Source organism: Ictalurus furcatus, chromosome 24 (assembly GCF_023375685.1).
Source record: "Ictalurus furcatus strain D&B chromosome 24, Billie_1.0, whole genome shotgun sequence".
Lineage (NCBI taxonomy): Eukaryota > Metazoa > Chordata > Actinopteri > Siluriformes > Ictaluridae > Ictalurus > Ictalurus furcatus.
The window spans coordinates 9,550,450-9,564,697 of NC_071278.1; the positions used below are offsets into that span (position 1 = coordinate 9,550,450).

The 14,248-nt window shown below is 38.7% G+C and overlaps 1 protein-coding gene across 2 annotated transcripts in view; it reads left to right on the forward strand.

Annotated features, from left to right (window-relative positions):
* The window catches only part of LOC128600187 (exostosin-1c), a 56,503-nt gene that overhangs the window by 36,254 nt on the left and 6,001 nt on the right, over positions 1 to 14,248 (forward strand). The gene's annotated exons all lie outside the window — the stretch shown is intronic.

Genomic DNA, 14,248 nt, shown 5'->3' on the forward strand with positions numbered 1-14,248 from the left:
CACTTAGTGATGTGTAAATTTTGTATAAATAATTCATCAGCGTTTCTTTCACCAGCAAAGCATCTCTCCTTTCTCACAGCTCTCCTGTACTTCATCACTCTTTCTACTTTACTATCACATGTGCCTAGCAATGATGTATTTCCCTTTACCTAGACACAAGCGCCACCAGCTAAGTTTAGAAACCAGCCTTCGATACTGCATCAGAATATATATGGACTAAAACAGCATTGAAGTGAAAGTTAGTTTCAAATTTCAGGTTCACACACTTAAATTCCTGCCTGAGCTCACAGCACAGTGCAGCGCTTTTTTCAGCATTAATACCGTCAAGAAGTGGTCGAGTTGTCACTGCGGATTTCTTCATCTGTCACATGCCTATAAAACACTACAGGCCCTATTTCAGTGATACGAACACAAGCACAACAATAAGGCGTAACGCTGCAGTGTTGGTGCGTGTAGGTGGGACTGATATACACTTGGTATATCAATGGGAACTGGTGAAAAGCTGCGTAATTGGAAAAAGGGGTTGGGTTTAAATACAAAAAGATGGGTTAGGCGTGCTGCTGAGATATCCAATCAACTCATCTCATCTCGTTTCCTTTCAAAGCGAAGTGCAGTATAGTGACATTTTCATAATGACACCCAGATTACACATCAATATTTAGTGCTGGAAGTAGCTTGCTGGATGACATCAATGTGCTTTGTGTTTTTTGCAGGCTTTTGTGGGTGTTGACTCTTGTAAGCACTTTATCAGCCGATTCCTCACCTTCGTGAGGATAAATTAATTTAGTCCAGTCCAGTATTGAATAATTTTGTTAGATTAATCCTGTCCAGGGTTGTAACCAGGATCAAAATGTTAGTGAGGTCCACAATGCAGAAAGTGTACACAATGCAGAATGTGTACTACATCAGCAGACATTTTCTCAGCTTTGATGAGCCATCCTTCGTTTCCTCCATTAACTGAACTCCCTCTAGTTAGACTGTTAATATTTTGGTTTACAAGCCTAAACTACCTGTTGATTTCAGAATTATGCTAAATGGTACTATGCCATCAATACAATAACTAATAATAGACTTTATCATGCTTGTAGTATGTTATTAATGAGTATTGTTTGGGGTGGCTGTGGTTCAAGTGGTAGAGCGGGTTGTCCACTAATCGTAGGGTTGGCGGTTCGATTCTCGGCCCACATGTCCCCACATGCCGAAGTGTCCTTGGGCAAGACTCTGAACCCCAAGTTGGTCCTGCTGGCAAGCTAGCGCCTTGCATTGCACGTCTTATATAGCACTAACAAAAGCGCTATATAAGTGCAGACCATTTACCTTTTACCATAATGTTACACAAAACATTGATCTTAACCGATCAACTAATGTTACTGCAGCTGAATAGCTGAGCTGGCTAGCTTTTTACTAGTAGTCTAAATAAATACTAATGATTAAAAAAAAATAATAATAAAATAAGTACAGTGTTGTGCAAACGTCTTAGTCACCCTATTATTATTTTTTTTTGATGCAAATTTTGTTTTAGAGGTATATTTTGTGATTGCTGCATTATTGAGGCAGTAAAAACTGATTGGCATGTCTAAATTGTCCGTAATGTGTGTGTGTGTGTGATTGTGCCCTGTGATGGTTGGCACCCCATCCATGGTGTCTCCCGCCTTGTGCCCTGAGTCCTCTGGGATAGGCTCCAGGCTCCCTGCGACCCCATGTAGGATAAGCGGTACGGAAAATGGATGGATGGAATGGATATAACGCTATACAAATAAAATTGAATGAAATTAAATTCTCCTCATAGAAGACTTCACCATATCAACAATTATACACGAGTGCATTAATATAAACCTGTGACTTGCCTTGCATCCGGTTCAACTGTTATATCTTCTGACCAATCAGAATCAAGAATTCAACTGCACCGTGGTATAAAATGTCACATTAGTTTCATGGACACTTCCACATCGCATCACTCTTCCTGTATTGTGATCAGGGCTGGGTGTGTAGATAGGCAGTGCGATTTGAAAGGCAGCGTATGCGTTTGGATTCCAAAGTGTTGTGACTCCATTACAACAGTGACGTTGCCACATAAACTCAGTAGCGCGCGCACACACACACACACACACACACACACACACACAGAGACACACCTCTCCCACAGTGCTTTTTGCTTGCTGTGATCTGTTGCTAAATTTACCACGTAATGATGTAGGCTGGTGTATTCTTGACAAGCACTATGACAGCACACAGTGTACATACAGTGTACGCTCAATCTCTAATTACACCATATCAAGCCTTTAATATAGTCATATCCAAAGTTTTTAATACGGTACACATGATACGTTTGGTATAATATGTTCAGGGCGGTAAGCAAGCATTGTTCGGATTGTACGCTTTCATGACGTGCATTGTGTGTGTGTGAGAGAGCATGGGTCTCTATTTTCTTTTTACAGGAGTGTGTGGTACTGGAGTAAGTAACTGTGTAAAAGGATCAGTCCAGATTAGAGAGCTCAGGCCTTTTAGCCCCATCCTTCTGTAATTAACGGCGAAAGAAAAGAGAGTAAAATAAATGGGGTAGAACTAGGAAATACACACATTTCAATGGAAGGATTTAGGAAGCACACACACACACACACACACACACTATGTGTGTACGTTTAATGACAGGGAGCAAGCAGGCAGTATATGAGTACATAGTGGGAGGCATTAGTTTAGAAGCCAGGACAAATAGAGCTGAATTTAGCTGTGTGGTTTGCTGCACTGAGCTGAAAAGACTCACACACACACACACACACTTATATATATATATATATATATACATATATATATATATATATATATATATATATATATACATATATATATATATACATATATATATATACATATATATATATATATATATATATATATATATATATATATATACATATATATATATATATATATATATATACATATATATATATATATATACATATATTTATATACATACATACATATATATATATATATATATATATATATAGATAGATAGATAGATAGATAGATAGATAGATAGGCTGACGGTATAAATGCATGCAGTGGTATGTGCAGTAAAGATTTGTTTTTGTACAGAAAACAAATGGGACTGCTCAGGGTGACACAGCACCATCAAGTGACTCATAAACCACACAGGCTCTCAAGGAGACAGTGTGTGTGTGCACGTGCAGATGTTCAAGACAGGGATGGATGGACAGGTAGAAGAAAACAGGAGAAGTTTATTGTGCAACAGTCACTGATGTAACTCCCATGTGAGGGGGGGATTAAAAAAAAAAAAGAAAGAAAGAAACGGAGACATGCAATCAGATTAAAACATCTGTGTGTGTGTGTGTACAACACACACACACACACACACAGACAGCAGCAGCATTCTGACTTTGCAGCTGTGGGAGTAAAGATTATCCAGAAAGAGAAGGACAGCGAAAAAGAGATAGGGGGACCAAGAGATTGCATTTGTGTCACAGATGAAATCTATTTAAAGTTACAATATGAAATTTTTCACAATAGTGCTGTGACTTTTCTCCTGCCTTGCCTTCTCACATCCTTTCTGTCATTCTCATATCCCTCTCTCTTTCTCTACTTCTCACTTTTCTCCTCTCAGTTCAGAGTGAGCGATGCATCGGAGTCGTTACATATTGCACAGAATGAAAACGAGCTGTTACTTTACCCTCCGTTTCACGCCGCACAGGCTGAGAACACTGACCTGAACTCAGTGTTGAGCTATGCTTCTTAAACAATAAAGAGGCTTTAGGGACACCAAGCCCAGTCTTCACATTTAAGCCTTTAATAGCATCAATATTTGTGGAATATTTCTGAAAACACTGACACACCCCATACTTTATATAACAAAGCCTTGGAACTGGGGCATAAGTGACATGTTGGGTGAGGGAAAAAACAGATAATGAGACACATTCAGTACAAAAACACTGACAAATCTCCAGGCAGTTGTGAAGAAATTAAAATCAAAACAAATGATCAGCTCTTTCAGGCCAAAATATAGCCAATGTGTCCCTCTCGCACTGCGGTTTTTAAGCTAGCACACTTTATTATAATTTTTTTTTTTTAATATTTGGCAAGATCCCTTCACATTCTGCCATGAAATATCAATAAAAGATCTGCACAGAAAATCCAGTCTCTTTGGCTGCCTGTGCTGTAAATTGGAGGAAAACCAAAATGACCAGCATCCAGCCAGTGAGGGGAAAAAAAAATACACTAGTATTATTGGTGCAGCTAACTTCAACAAAAATCACTCATTATACCTTTCGTATGTTATTATTATTATTATTATTATCATCATCATCATTAGATAGATAGATAGGTAGATACAATGTTAATGTCATTACACAGTACAGGTACTCAACAATGAAATGCAGTTTAGCATCTACCAGAAGTGCAAATAATAGCATTGAGCAAAGTTAAAGTTCAGTTTTATATATATATTATATATATATATATATATATATATATATATATATATATATATACACACACACACTTATATACACACACACACACACAACATACAGTACTCTGCAAAAGTCTTAAGCACATGCAAAGAAATGCTGCAGAGCAAAGATGTCTTTAAAAATAATTAAATTAAACAGTAAACAGTAATAAATGAAACAAAGTCAATATTTGGTGTGATGACCCTTTGCTTTAAAAAAATAGTAGTCTCCAGTACAATGTGTGCAGTTTTATAAGGACATGAGCTGTAAGTGTTATTGAGCATCTTGCAGAACCAGACACGGTTCTTCTGGAGACTTTGACTGTCTCACTTGCTTCTTATTTCTGCAGCGAAACCCAGCAGCCTTCATTGTGTTTTTAATCTGAAAAGTATCTCTTACGTAATCTGCTGCTTTCTTTACTGACATACAAGCATTATTCTGTAGCATTTAATTTTGTGCTAGAAAACTAATGTTTGGGAATCTAAAATGTTTTTTGTACTGACTCCATAATGTAGAAGACATAAAAAAAAAAAAAATCTATAACAAAAGTTTGTAGACTTTTGCACAGTACTGTATATGCACAGTAAATAAATAAACAAGGCTATGGGTGGTGACTATTGAGCTTATTGAACAGATAACATTATGAATAGTAATTACACTTGGTTACAATAATAATAATAATAATAATAATAATAATAATAATAATAATGTTATTTCATCTTCATTATCCTTTTTAGAGTCCCACTATGTTACTATTACTGTACCAAATATTTTTACCACTATAATTCCATGCTATCAGCTGCTCCAGATACTCAATTGGAAGTTTATACACAAATTTTCCACAGCACTGAGTCTCCACATGAGTCTTGCAGCGCAGCTTAATGAAGCGTATGAACACTGGCAAGCAAAAAAAAAAAAAAAAACCTTGAAAATTTAAACAAGTCAGTTCAAAAAAAATGCAAAGCTCCCAGCTGATTCGTTTGATTCATGCCTTAAGATGCCATTCATACATAATATCTGCTTAGCGCGTGTTTTCAGGGACGTCCGCAACGGCGACATAAATCTTGTTTACCATCATGACGTCTCCCCAACTCATGCATTCCTTCCAGATCAATTTTAAGGGCATAAACACTCTTATGAGGGCTTCCAGAGGACATGCTTTGTTAAGCCTGTGCCCTTGCCAGCTTGGAAGTGAGCATTTTTTTTTTTTTAAGGTTTAAAGCTTTGAACTCGTGCTGCAATAAATCTTTATTTTAAGTCTGTTTTTGTAACAAGTAAGAAAAACAAATATGTTAATATGGGAAAGGTATAAAATAATATACAGACAAATATGAAGTGTTCCCTTAAATATTATGACATGGTTGATGAGGTTATAGATGTTAAGCATGTTCAGTATTTTTATTGGGTGATTGCACATTATTGAGTCTTTCACAGGAATCAAGATCAGGGGCTTTTGAAGTGTAGCTGTAAGCGCAGAATATTTTTAACTCAAGAGTCTTATGCCGTCGTGTTTCTGAGTTCCACTATGCACCAAAAAAAAGCCAAAAAAAAAAACAACCCTGATCCCTCACAAGCACCAACCAATGTGAGAGAGATTGACCGATGACCTTTGCGCTTCCGATATGGATGAAAGAAGGATCAGCGGACAACCGGTGGCTGTCTGTCATTAGAGATGGGCCTGGCCCAGCTGCTTGTGCGAGATAGCTGCTGGAGTCTGTCTGGCAGGAGCATCAATGATAATGAAATCATAGAGAAGCAGAGTGGTTGGCAGGCTGCTGCATTCAGGAGATTCATTACAAAACACTGCTGAGAAAATTCGCCCTATAAGGCTTCTTTCACACACGTATAGCGCACTACATCGACAGTATAGCAGCCATTATATCATATATATACACAGCAGTGTCATAACCGGGAACAATTTTTCCCCGTTCCAGCTTCCATCACCTACACACATTATGCCTGATTAGGATTTAGCCCCGTTGGCTTATCCGCTTTCTTCCGCCCCTGCATTCCCAAACAGGTACTCATTCACTTGGCTGCGACACGCACGCTCTCGTTCTCTCGCACTTCGACATGGCAGCTCTCCAGGCGCTGACAACAGCTGAGCAGTCAGAAAATGCTGGGCAGTGATGTTACAAAGAGAGACTAGCAGCTGCCTCCAGAGAACACTCCTCAGACCTCTCAGAGATACAGAGAAAAGCTATAATTTATTTAGACTTAAATAATGCAGGCTTTTATTGGGAAACAGAAAAGCCGAGCCAGACAGAACAGGAAAGAAAGAGAGGGGAAGTCGAGAGGGAACAGACTGGAGCGGTTCATCTGTTACTGGCAACGAAAACGGCTCGTTTAGATCCGAAAAGGATTTCCTGCATATTCCTTTTTAAATGTTGACAAGCTCTCCCCCAAGGAGACGCAAGCAGTTGGAAAGAAGACTGTGAGGCATCTTTGTGCTACGTCGGAGTAAACACGGCCGTGTATGCCAGGACACACAAACAGATCATATTACTGCCATTTACTTCTTAGAGGTGTACGTTAATATAGAGAGCAAATGCACAGAATAAGAATCAAACTGCTTGCTTGATGATTATGACCACCACATAGTATACGAAGTTATTTCATTATTAATTCATTCATTATTATAAGTGAATACGTAAGCAAGGCATGGTAATACTGACCAGAGCAGCATGACTAATGTTGCCTCTTCACATGCTCCTCGAATACACCTTCTTTTCACGATCTATTTGAGTGTCTGTCACTTTGTATATCATGAGCCTGTATTAGTTAATTTGTATAAATCTTTAAATCAAAATATAACAGGTTTTTAGTCATATTAATTCAGTGTTTATAAGATGAAATGGTTAATTACTCATACGAATGCTCATTGTCAACCATCTAACTACAACAATAACAACAAAAAACAAAAGATATCAAATCAGGTCCATAAATATATGAACATTTGAACAAAAGTTATTGTTATACTGTCTACCATAGTATATTGGAGCTGAAATTAAAAAGGACATCCCCTTTTTAAGGGAACAAAATCATTGGACAGTTGGCTGCTCAGCTGTACCATGGCCAGGTGTGTGTTATTTCCCACGATATTTCACTTACAATAAGCAGATAAATGTTCTAGAGTTGATTTCCGGTACGCCATTTACATTTGAAACCTGTTGCTTTTAACTCTCAATATGAAGTCCAAAGAGATGTTACTGCTGGTAAAGCGAGTCATTAATCTGAACGATCAAAACAAACCCATCAGAGAGATAACAAAAACATTAGCTGTTGCCAAATCAACGATTTCTTAAAAAGAAAGAAGGCACTGGTGAACTCAGCAGCACCGAAAGACCCGGAAGGCCACCGAAAACATCCACTGAGATGGATGACCGAAGAATTATTTCCCGAGTGAAGAAAAACCCTTTTAGAACAGTTGGCTGGCTCAAGAACAATCTCCAGGAGGGAGGTTCATGTGTGTCAAAGTCAACAATCAAGAGAAGAGACTTCACTAGAGTAAATACAGAGGGTTTGCCAAAAGATGTAAACCATTGTTAAGCCTCAAAACAGGAAGACCAGATTAGAGGTTTTTTATTGTTTTTTTAAAAAAGTTATTCTGGAACAGCATCCTATGGACAGAGGAGACAAATATCAACTTGTACGAAAATGATGTGAAGATAAGAGTCTGGAGAAGGGAAGGAACTGCTCATGATCTGAAGCATACTACTTCATCTTATGGCGTGGGCGTGTATGGCTGCCAGTGAAACTGGTTCCCTTATATTTATTGATGATGTGACTGCTGACACAAGCTGCAGGATGAATTCTGAAGTGTATAGGGCGATATTATCTGCTCAGATTTAGCCACGTGCTCCAAATCTCATCGGCCAGTGCTTCACGGTGAATATGGACAATAACCCGAAGCATACTACGAAAGCAAGCCAAGACTTTTTAAGGCAAAGACATGGAATATTCTGCAATGGCCATGTCAATCACCTGAATCCAGCTTAGCTGCATTTCACTTGCTGAAGGCAAAACACCCCAAGAACAAGAAGGAACCGAACAGAGCTAGAGTAAAGGCATCACCACGGAAGAAACCCAGTGTCTGGAGATGTCTATGGGTTCTTGACTTCAGGCAGTCTTTGCCTGCATATGATTGGCAACCAAGTATTAAAATGGCACTTTTACTTTATGATTGTTAGTTTTGTCCAAACTAACATAATATTCATATTCATTAAGTAATTTCAACTCCAATATACTGTGGTAGCCAGCCGAAATAACAGTAACTTTGTCAATGTCCAAATATTTATGGACCCAACTGTATGCTACCACAGTATGGAACCAAATAGACAGTTACAAATATGGACCTTGTGATTTAATGGTCTTGTGATTTTAGTTGTTCTGAAACTCTAATTGTAAAGTCATACTGCATTTCCCATCTGTGTTTACTCCGGTGTAAATGAATGCAACAGGGAGAGCTTTCGACATTGACAGGTAATGTGACCGACCTTCCATGTCCTGATTGGATGGACGTTGATGATTGACATCATTAATTTTTTTTTCTTCTCCCATTTACAGCCTTGGGTCAGCCCCAGAGACCAGAGTTTCTTTTCTGAGCAAATGTGTTATTAACAGCTGTCAGAATGTGAGAACTTCACCGAAAGTACAAAAACATTCAGACTTAAAAGTCACCGATAGCTCGATTTAATGCAAAATCTACTGTTAGCCGTTTATCTATCTTTATATCTAGGCAAATCTGAATCACAGTTGATTATTTTTAATTTAGAAAGCTAAAAATGATCACAACTAAAATGGTTCATTGTAAAGCCATACACCTGATTTTTCCATATGGGTCTTTTCATCTCAAGTGCAAAGTCCAATAATTGCACAGTTGGCTGCTTGAGCATTTTTAATTTATATATATATATATATATATATATATATATATATATATATATAAAATTATTATTATTTTATTTATTTATTTTTTGAGTGATTACCTCTATGTATTGACATTGCAAAACCACCGGTTAGTTTATTTTATTTTACTTGGTTTAACTACAATGGCCATTTTTGTCATGACACACAACGAATTTTGGCCATACAGCTGTTTACAGAAACCTCAATATATTGGTTCAGGATGTTCCTACCTCCTTGGAACAAAAACTGATCTCTAGAGCACATTACAAGGTACATGTACACATACATATAAACATTTCGCACATTCTCGTTCCTTAGACTTTTTTTTGACTTTGTGTCCAATTGTAATGCCCAAGATTGCTCACAGTTACTGTACAGTTGGTATGCTTGCATAGATTTTATCCAAATATGGAAGTAGTGTCCACTTGGGTATCTTACAACTGAACTACAGCTCAGAAGGTAGTCAACACCATAGCTTTGTTTATGACACTGTTCACCCAACTGAACACTGTACTTCCATATTTAGATCAAATCTATTCACGCATACCAACTGTACTCCTGTACCAACATGATAGATCAGGCTGGTTCTTCAAATCTGGTCATCGAGGTCCACTGTCCTGCAGAGTTTACCTCCAATCTCAAACTCACAATTATTACAGAAGAATGCTACTATAGAGGACTGGTCCCCCCACCAGAGATATTCAACCCGAAAGTGAGGGAAATGTTTTAATAATTGCACTCTCACCCCCATAAAAAAGAGAGAGAAGTCTCAAACCTGAAATGTTCTCCATGCACACTATATTTACCTTGGTACCCCCTAAAAGAAATTAAGACTGAGACTCAAACCCTTCCTATTATAAATTGACCCTAAAAGTGGAACTGTGAGCAATCTTGAGCATTACAATTGGACTTAAGTCTAAGGAACAAAAGTGTGCAAAATGTTTATATATGCACATGTACCTTGAAATGTACTCTAGGGATCAGTCTTTATCCCAAGGAGGTAGGACCATCCTGAGCCGAGATATTGAGGTTTCCGTAAACAGCTGTATAACCAGAATTTGCCGTGGGCCATGACACAAAGATGGCCGTCGTAGTTAAGCCAAGTAAAATAAAATAAAAAATAAAAACTGCTGGTTTTGCAATGACAATACATAGAGGTAATCACTCAAAAAAAAATTAGGAAAATTAAAAAGCAACCTGCATAGACTACGTGAGATATAAAACTACTTACCCGCTGACCTAAATAAGTGCCCCCACACACAAATCATAAACACACCGCTGAACTGCTCAGTATGCAGTGCGGCAGTGGGTCATGCCCCAACATTACAGACTGGGGACATACTCCATGTCCCCTTGTGTCAAATAACAGCAGTAGTGTGCTACAGACACATGGAAAGAAAAGCTAGCTCACTTCAACACTCAACCTCTGTAAATGGATGTGCAAGAAGCCTGTTTAATAGCTCCTAGAAAACAAAAGGGACAATTAAATCATTTATTTGCTCCCTCACTTCTGTGTAAATGGCTTCATTAAAATACACAGCGAAAGAACACAGCAAGAGTAAGTGAGGGAGAGGGAGGGATAAGTGGGTCGGAGCTAATTTACATTCAAACATACACGTTCAGTTCAGACCCATGGAACAAGCCGAGTGTAACGTGTAGCGCCTAAAAGCTAAGAAAAGATCTCAATAACACCAACATAGTTGTGGTGGTGGTAAGAAAAAAAAAAAACAGGTTTATTCTCTTGACTGGTACTGAACTACAGCTCAGATGAATTCTCCTTTCCATCCACTTAGATTCTTAACACAACACTGCACAGATTAACTTTATCTATTCATTAAAGGGCAAGCATGAGGCTACTAAGGCAAAAAAAAAACCTGTGTGCACTTCCACATTTGATTTTCACACAGTGCTGCACTACTAATCTAGTGGCACTACTTTATTAGCATTAGCTCTTCACAGTCACCACGTTGTAATGCTAATCAGTCCGTAAAGGATTTTGCGGGATTTTTTGTGATTGTTGAGGCCAAATATTTGTCATGCAATTTAAAGAGGTTTTTTTTGTGCTTTTTTTTTTTTTTTGCAGAAAACTGCTTGAATTGGTGAAATTACAGTGGCACGAAATTGTTTCGCAGTGATGTTTGTTGGTAAATGAGACCTTTTTAGCTGTACTCATGTTTGACGCACGTGAATCGAAGAGGGCTTTGGGCTGAATGCGCGTTACATGATGTGACGTGATGCGTCTGGCCCAAATCTGTGGAAAATTGATGGTAATTTTGAAAAATTGCTTGATTTTGCCTTCATTTCTGCGATCACAAAATTGTGAAATCCTGGAGGGACTCGCTAATAGATCCCTCCATTCCAGCCAAAAGAATGAATGGAAGTTATCAAACGTTTAAACCAGATGTGTCCGACATATGGCCCGCAGGCCGGGATTCTCCCAGTAATGGTTCTCATCTGGCCTACCAAATGTAATTAAAATATCCGTTCTAAATGGAAATTGTATTGTGGACCTTAATTTCATTGAAAGATTAAACAAAAAAGAGCTATCTGTTGAATTCCACTAGGAGGCAATAAACTCGGCCACTGACAAGATGTGCTACCGATCAGTGGCGGCTTGTGACTATAGATTTTGGTGGGACAGGACGATGTTAATAACAACATAGCCTCAAATAAAATTAAGTTGAGATGTTACTACACTTTACTTATTCTATTGACTATTATCTAGTGATTTTTGTGTGTGGGTGGAGTAATAGGCAGATGAGGGTCCACGACAGAACCATCCAGCGTTCAGTCTAGTGGCTTGTTTTGAGCAATTTTAGACATACATTTGTTCTACCGTCTTTGAGGTAATATCACTAACCAGGGTTGCCAGGTTTCGGCAAATGATTTCCAGTCCAACAATATCTTAAAAAAAAAAAAAAAAACATCCAAAAGACCTGAAAATTCAGGCACTGGAAAAGGGAGACACATTTTTCTTCTTCAGTATTTGCTTGAAAAACCAGCTCACCATGGTGCACACATGGTGCATACCCCTTGCCTTGTTGTGGAAATATATTACATTTGATTCTGTTTATGTGCCCTTAAATTAGATCTTGGCAGTCACAGAGTATTTTATAGAATTTTATCAATCACCCACCCTGGCAATCTTGTCATTAACTGTCCTGTCCTCTGCCATTCCCCAAGCATGGGCTAGCGTTGCAGTTCCCATGTTTGACAATAATACTGTAACCCTATGGAGCTAAATCTCACTGCCTCACAATTCCTCAACATCTAGAAAGGTAAGCAGATCAATCAGAACATCAGCTTATATCTGTCAAATAGTGAAGATTAATGTTTGATCTACAGGGTGGGCCCCTGCCCCACGGAAATCTGATACAGTAAGCATGTCTCGTTCCTAAAGAACTACTGTAGGGCTTTTGAAGCAAGGAGTAAATACTTATGCAATCACCTTTTACATTTATAATTTGTTAATAATTTTGTAAATTATATTGATCTCCCCTTCAGTATTATGGTTATAATATTAATTATTATTATAATAGTGGTGATTTATTTTGTCCAGTACCTTGACAACTCCAACTGAGCAACGCCTCCCCCCCATTGCATTAAAAAAACATTTCGTTTTATAGCAATATAAAGCAGCATTAGTAGAGTCTAAATAAATTGTATTATGCACTCAAATTCAGACATGTTGAGTCAACCTGGTGCTTTAGCTTTGGACACTTGCCGGGCTCTGAGCCAGAAGGGGGGCTAAGATGGATGGCGGGGGTTGTTTGCTCTCCCGCTGCAGCGGTAAATAAACATGTATGTGAGTGAACAGAGATAGAGGTGCTTTTATGGCAGAGTGTTTGCACTCCTGCTGGAGTGGTGCTGGAGGCGAGCCATGGTCAGCGTACCCTGCCTCCCTGCAGAGGAACACTGGGTCCTTTCAAGAGCAAAGCCCACTGACCACACAGGGTCAACCTGGTGCAGAAGCAAAATAAGGGTTCTTATAGTCCAAGCCAGCTAACAGTGAAAAGCAGAATTGTGTATGCGAACACATACAGAGCTAGTGCTCCTGGTAAGGAAGTGTCATTTCTATATGACAGCGAGAACGTCACTGTTCTCCAGGCAGCTAATTGGGAAATGTGGTTGATAGGCTAATTGTTGCACTTGTAGTCAAGCACACACACACACACACACACACACACACACACACACACACACACACAATAGACGCTCATAGAAACCCGCTGACTATATTAATCCCAGCTCTCAGTTGCGCAGAATAGATTTTCTGCTTATGTTTCATTTCTGAAAGCAGTCCATCACTTGAATTAAGATATCTTTACGATTCCCCTTTTGTTGTTGCCCTTTTGGGTCCTGTTGTTTCTTTATATGGTCGGTTGTAAAGTCAGTCATTTTAGTGGATATTTGCTGAAGGAAGCAGTTTTGAAGCTCGAAATTCAAACATAACCCATGCCTCCTGTGTTCCCTCCAAAGCCAGGCCCACAAAACACATGCCTAGAATGAAGGAGTAAGAGTTTTCTGATTTATAGGTATCACGATTGACAGGCAAGTAGAGACACCTCCGTATCCTGATTGCTTGGATGTTGGTGGTCCACATCATTTGTTGGGTTTTTTTTCTCCAACTGAGACAACCTTCAGACAGATTCTATTGACAGTTGCTAGACATGGGAAGGATTTCATATTTAATCAGACCGGATCTGTTCCTCAACCTTGTCGTCCACTCTCATTATCTCAATCTGGGTCAACAGTGACTTTTCTCCCCGTTTCTCTCCCACTAATCACTTGACGGTGGCAGTCGCACAAAGGGACTGGATTTGGTTCCTTTAGCGTACTCTTACAAATGCTAAAAGGTTGCCAGGGAC